Source organism: Convolutriloba macropyga, chromosome 10 (genome assembly GCF_964194025.1).
Source record: "Convolutriloba macropyga chromosome 10, txConMacr16.3, whole genome shotgun sequence".
NCBI lineage: Eukaryota > Metazoa > Xenacoelomorpha > Acoela > Convolutidae > Convolutriloba > Convolutriloba macropyga.
In genome coordinates, this window is record NC_134477.1 from 11,201,958 (window position 1) to 11,209,127 (window position 7,170).

Below are 7,170 nucleotides of genomic sequence, written 5' to 3' on the forward strand. Positions count from 1 at the left end.
GCGATTAACACAATTATGGTGTCAACTACAAATGTCTCATACAAACCAAAAAGGCCAGAAAAACTGGACCAAATTCAAAACCATCGTTTTAAAAATTACCATTTAGAGCCTCGCTTCCTAGCAATTTTAATACTCCGTGAAACTCGGATACTAATTACCGTTTAGCAAACCCACACCTTGACATAACGTTCTCAGATTTTACCCGATTATCCCCAATTTGTACGAAGAGTAATTAGATCGGTCAGACAAAAAGTTCGTTAAGACAGGCCAATAGCACCCAAATAACAACTACACGCTTTCGTTTCAGATCATTTTAGCATTTGAATGGGAGAAATTCAATTCATTTAATCATTCTAATCAGCATTCATAATTTGATATAGACACAACTCCATCAGTGCAGGAGAAAGCATACATCAAGATAGCCATCAAGTATTAAGCTACTTTGATCAATTTTCTGGAGAATGAAAGATTCGAATTAAATCAAAGAAAAGCTCTGCCAAAGTTATATCCTCTGTTGTCATAAAACGAGATTTTTGGAATGCGATTGGGGAAAAACTAATAAAACAGTATAGTGCTAGCAGATTAATAAAAGACATCACCCAACTATTTAAATTTCCAGAGTAAAAACGAACTATTCATGAAACAACTCCAACTTTGTAAAAAAAAACTTAAGGAAACTAGAATGAAACTAAATACTTTAATTTGCATATTTATAGACAAAAACGTTGCTTGCAAGGAAAGTAAGCAGGTTGCCTTGAAATGAACTGATAGACAGTTGTTCGACAAAATGATAACTTGTAATCGATTCAATTATGAGTGAATTTCATTCAAAATTTTACTGACTTTTTCCAAGTTCGGGATTTCAAGCAAAAGTTCTGGTTTTTGCTAAGTTACATTAGCAGACATGTGCTAAGTAACTGATTAGTAGAGCGGTGGTACCATCTCGTTTGAAAACGGGATAATAAAACAACCACCAATTGGTATATAAGCCAGACAGAATTTCGAAAATATTATGCCTGTGGTGTAAATGTTAAAAAGCTTAACTTAGGCTCGGGGATTGTTAGTTCCAGTCCTCTTGGAATTAAATTATTTGCCATAATTCCCTTAGGCAACACAATTTTTCGATTGTTACTACCACTATTCTACTATTCCGCCTCCTATATAGAGCACAGCAAAACAACTCGGCAGAAATGATAAAATTTATGCCTCCCTCCGATCTCGCACTAGGAGAACCATAGCAAAAACTCGAATAAGCGTGACGTTAAAAACCGTTACCTAAACCAGAGAAACAAAGCAAAAGCTAGCTACAGTTACTAGATGCTATATTAGATGCCATTTCAAATGTTCAAAAATTTAGAGCAGACTGAATTTTTAAAACTGTTCTTGACGATAATCGCGGACACTGTTGCTTAGCTTATGGAGAAAGTGCAGCAAAAGTTATTATAGCTTTTCTAATCCTACATTCTAAGCCAACCAGGCAACAAAAACTTGTTTTTAAGTACAAAAACTACTATAAAAAACTATTGCATCTCTGCATCCCAATGCCTGTCAACCTCATTTTATCTCAACAAAATCTTCAGTACATAGTTACTTAAAAAAACTCAAACCAATGCACTTAATTAACACAAAAGCTACCTGTCAATTATGGTTTGAACTTAACTACCAAATTAAATAATTAGCATACCGAATGCTTACCACAAAAGAGCTTAAAAAATACCGCCAACCTCCCCTAAAAAAGGAGGCCATTATTCACATTCCGAAGTAAAATTGACCCCGGAGAAAACTTCCTCCTCTCCAAAAAGCATCGCGACATCTCTGGCGTATGTTTTTTTGCGCCGACAGCAGCGTGTGAACAATTAAGTTTGTTGGGCAAAACAACACAAAACTGACAACTTCTATACTTGAGTCGGCAAAAAATGCATTGCGAAACACCATGGTCAAACAACGTAGCAACCAACGTAACCCAATGAATCATAAACAAACATAGCAGGCAAATTGCCCGAAAATAGCCGCCGTTGATGCCCATCGGGATTGAATTAGACGACAAAAAATAAATTAAAACTGACAGAATTTGTTTCAAAGTGTCGAAAAGTGATCTAATGTTATGAGCAGTTTTAGTCAAAAGCTAAACTTCTACTTAATTCAGCCTCTAAACTGAAGCCTATTAAAGTTTATGCTGATGCCAGTCAGCAATCGCTTTTATGAACTTTGATAACGTAATGCATTATCATTTAATGACAGGGCCGTATCGGTTTATCCCGTCTCTTCTGATTTTGCTCTTTTGACATAGACCGTATTCACTACATTGGGTAATTCAATGTGTGACCAAATTTCAAATCCACTTAGTTAAAACAGTGAGTGAGTTAAATCAGCAGTCGAACTTGAAAGTCGTGACTTATGTAAAACCAAAACGTAAACAAGGCAAAGCGAAAAAAAATCAAATATAGCAGGACAAGCCCTAAACTACAATTCAAAACATTAACTTAATAATTATTTAACAAAGAACTGGACCTAGAAAACATTTGGAATGACGTTGAAAACAAAACATTAAAGCTTTAAAATTCGAGTGATAAAAATCAGACTGTAAAGCCACCTGCATTTCCGCTCGGCGAGATTGAAATCGGTACACCAATTTGACTTGAAAAATTACGAGAGCGCCCCAATTAAAAGAAAAAGACAGCGCATCAGTACAATTCAAATTCTTGCACTGTATTATTGTTTGAATTGTACAAAAAGGATAGCCGCAGAGAGGCTGACGGCGGCTATTAAAAATATACACCCTACTCTGTTAGTTGGGTAGGGTCGGATAAGACCAGTTTGTGTTGGTTGGGTGTTTAATATAAAACTTCCTTCTCTACCCTAAATTGATTATTTAGTGCTGAGTTATATAATAGCAAAATCTGGGTTCCAGTTTCATATACAACTAATTTCAGTGATTTTTAGCGGAATTCTTTTATCACGGCTTAGCACAGCTATCGATCAGTAGGTTTAAGTATTTTTACTACCTCTGTTGTACAATGTCGTTACAGTAGTATCTGTTGAGGATGGTAAGAAGAGTCCTCCTGTCGTGGTCATCTGTCACTCTCCCTCCGTAGTTACACTCTCCAGCTAGGTAAGTAAGTGCCTCAAATGGGATCTCCTGCAAACAGGTAAGTTACGATAGAACCCTGACCATTGCGTAATCAACCTTAGTCAGAAGTCAAGAAGTCATTCTTGAGGCTAAGAGATATCGAACCTATTTGCTAAGATGTCCAAAAAAATAGCAACAAAGTTTGATTTATCTAAAAAAGAAAAAGTCAGATATTTAGGAAAAAGTGATGCTCAAAATTTCAGATTAAAAAATGTATGTTTCTTTTTATTGCAGCCTTCAACCTCCAGGAAATTAAGAACATTAATCAGCTTTGAACTCACCATTTGAGTATAAATAAGGGGCTTAATTAACCCCCCTCCCAGCTTTGTGGTCATATAATGTATACCCCATCATGATAAACATACCAAAATGGAGGCTATAGTGGGACAGTCCCTGAATAAGTTTTGCTACAGTAAAATTGAACAGACCTCATATTGGTTGAGGAACATGGACAGCTGTTGGACACTGATCCTGAGATCTGTCTCGTTGAACTCATACGGAATATTCCACCCCAGTGGACCAAACTTCCTCCTCTCCTGGAGGAGTGCGTGGAAGAAACACAATCCGAACAGCATCTTCTTAAACACTTTCTGAAACACACGGCAGAGTTTATGTGCTGAAGATAACTTGATGATGGTTGAATATGGTGGTGATTAAGGTTTTATGTTGGATCTTAACAGAGACTTATTCTGGAAAACAAACGGGGTCTTTTCCATTATAGCCCTCAACAGATCAGTGGTCATATAAGGTCCCCTTAACCGTGAGCATGCCATATTGGGAGAAGGGTGGCTATAACTTTGCGGTGGTGGGGGGGGGGGGGGGGGTGGAGCTACAATGGGACAAACTCTAACATTCTATGGAAAAAGCTAATACTACAAAACACAAAACTGATTGCAGCAAAAAATATCCTATTTATTCAATCGTCATTAATTTTGAATCTTTCCGTTTATCATTACTCAGCTTACTGGTGCATATTTGCAACCCACAAGCAATAGTAACAAATAATTAATTGTTATGTAATAAGACATATTTTTTAATGAACTCTAGCTTTCTTTGACATAATTCGAGAATACTCACAATCTGTTTGTTGCCAGAAAAGAATTCTGGATCATTGATTGGATCCGAAATGTAGGAACGGAGGATGTTCGCTTTGATGCCCCTCGGGGGCTCATTGGTCATTTTGACTCCATTCTGTAATACAGACACTGGGAAGTGGGGAGAGGGGTAACTGGTCAGCCAGAGACGGAAGTCAGGGTGTACTTGCTCTGGGTTCACTTCCTAAAAGTATACCACAGTTCAGGGAAAATTTTAAAACATTTGTGGAACATCGTGTATTTACCCCCCCCCCCCCCCGTTCAGAAATGGTAGTTAGTAGACGTAAGAAAATCGTCGGTATGTTCGTTTTTTTTAGAATTGCCATGGTCGATTTTAAACGTAAGAAACCACCCTCCCCAAATATAGCTAAAATTACCCATATATGAAAGTAAACAAATTTAGACTCAAAAATCTATAAGCGTACATCGGAATCTTTCGAAACTGCATTTATTTCCGATTAAAACAGAAATTGGACTTCCATCATGAGTAAAAATCAGGAATATGTTTTCTCCCAGCGAATGAACTATACAAATCCAGTGTTTACTACTTACATTTCCATCAATGTCCACTTCGACCACTGCTTGTCTCTCTGCTTTCAACTTTCCCTAAAACAGCGGTTCACAACTTTTTATGTCGGTTATTTGACCACTAAAGTTTCAACTTTTGATCTCTAACTCAACTGACCTCGCAAATCTTTTCCAGGGTTCCCATCCAGGACACAGCCACGTGACAGTTCTGCAGAACTACCCAGATACCCTCTTTGATTCCTCTCTCAATCATGTTCACTGCAATTGGACCCTGGCCCTGTCCTAATGACAGTGTGATCATCTTGGCACCACCGAAACCCTAAAGAAAGCAACTGTGTGTGTTAGCCCGAGTAAGGAATCAACTGAAAATTTTGTAAGAATCTTGCAAGGGAATGGATAAGTCTTAGATTTTTCTTGCAAGAATCTTGCAAAATTCGCATTCTTCTTGCCAGATTTTTGCAAAATTTTGAATGCATCTGCAAAAAAAATTTAAGATTTTGAATTCACCCCTATTTTTCGAGGTTGGTCTAGCTAGAATAGTTAATCAGCTGCCGGAAAATTTACCGATGCCAAGTTATAAAATGACTTTTCGAGACTTTGCAGTATAAATATTCGTGGTTCGTTCCTCTTCCTTTTTCTTTCCTGTCTCGATGATTACTCTCCGACGTATCGAGTAATTAAGGGACGGAAGCGACGCGAAAATTAACAGAGTGAACCATTAGCAACGAGTGTAGAAAAACAGGAGTCTAATACGCTTAAGTTTCAAAAGGCATACGAGCTATATTTGTTTCTCGTCTAAATCCGAGCCGAATGCTTAGATTCTATTGACCAAAGAAACTGATTGGATTAAATAAAAGTAAAACAAGTGTAAGAAATACCAAATTATTTAGTTGTCGTCGCTTGATAATCTATGGTGTGTGGTCGGGTTGTGCTCCACTCGGGCTCTCCGTGGCCGCAACCCCTGACGGTTTTATGGGAGAAGGAGGTTCCGACCACGGATAGACTTTCGTTACGCTATTTTGTAAGTATTTCACAAAAAAACCTCTGAAGTAGAAAGAGGTAATAACCTTAAAGATCAACCAATCAGAGAACAAAAGATATTCGGTTTCAAATGGTGCTAGGAAAATAGGCCGACAGGGCGTTTAGCAGACAAGGAAAAAATGAGAAATTTAGGCGACAGTTTCATTGGTCCATAAATCAGTAGTCCGGTGGACCATTGTTTCTGGTGTGCGGTCGGGTGGCGCTCCACTTGGCCTCTCCGCTGCCGCAACCCCCCTCCCCACCCTGACGGGGGGAGGGGGAGGGGAGGTTGCCATCACGGATAGAACTTCGTTACGCTAGTTGCCGGTATATTTTTCCGCTTACGAAATAGTATTGGCCAATCAGAGCTTCAGAACTAATTTTATCGCTCATTTTACTTCAATTGTCGGTTAAATTTCCCATTTTTGGTTGTCGGCTAAACGCCCTGTCGGCGAATCCGGCAGCCACAGTTTCAAACCTCATTTTATGGCAGTCTGTTCTGCACCCGTTCAGCTCTACTGGCGTCCTCACTATTAGGCACTTCACGTTTAAATTCCAGTAAGCTGAATTTTGTAAAAGAGCCAAAAAAACATTTCCAAGATGGTGCTAACATTGATTTGTTTGCGTCGCATCGCCGCGACAACCGGTCAGCTGTTTTCGGATTACATCCCAAAGCGGATGAGAGGCATGGCCATGAACAGTGGTCTGCTGGTTTCTCACAACCTCTGGATTCTTTTAAAAAGAGGTATTTTGTTTCATCAATGGATTCTTTTAAAAAGAGGTATTTTGTTTCATTAGGGAATAAATTATAAATTGAAAGTACTAAAGCACTGCCTGGATTGCATTGGTTAATAATATAATATTTTAAAAAGATTGCATAGCTGTTAGATTACTTTCGGCTTGCTTTTACTTCGGCTTGCTTTGCGTTCACCGTATTAATTTATAAATCCACTCCAATTTACCTTCTCCAAAGAGAATTTCGTTCTTACCCCTTTTCCCATTAAATAAGGGTCGAATGGACATTACACCCTAATCCCTGATAATTAGAGGCAGATTAATGGTGAAACCTCGGCTTCAAAAAACATCAGATTTCAAAAAACGGTCCAGTTAAAAGCTTCAATAGGTGTAAATCAAATCTAACAGTTAGTATATAAATCATCAGACCAAGAGTTTGAACATTTTCATAGTTGCTCTCGTGTACAACGCCGTATCCAACTTTGTATTTAAAAAATAGACAAGGAATTTCTAATGTTTTTTTTTTTGGATTAAAGACTTAGGATCGAGTTCAACAATGTTATTTGAAGCCTTCGAGCTCAGTAAGTCCTTAAGTAAAAAGTAAGTAAATTTTTAGCCAGATTTAACAATGGAATGCGCTTGGATTAAATTTGATCAAACTTA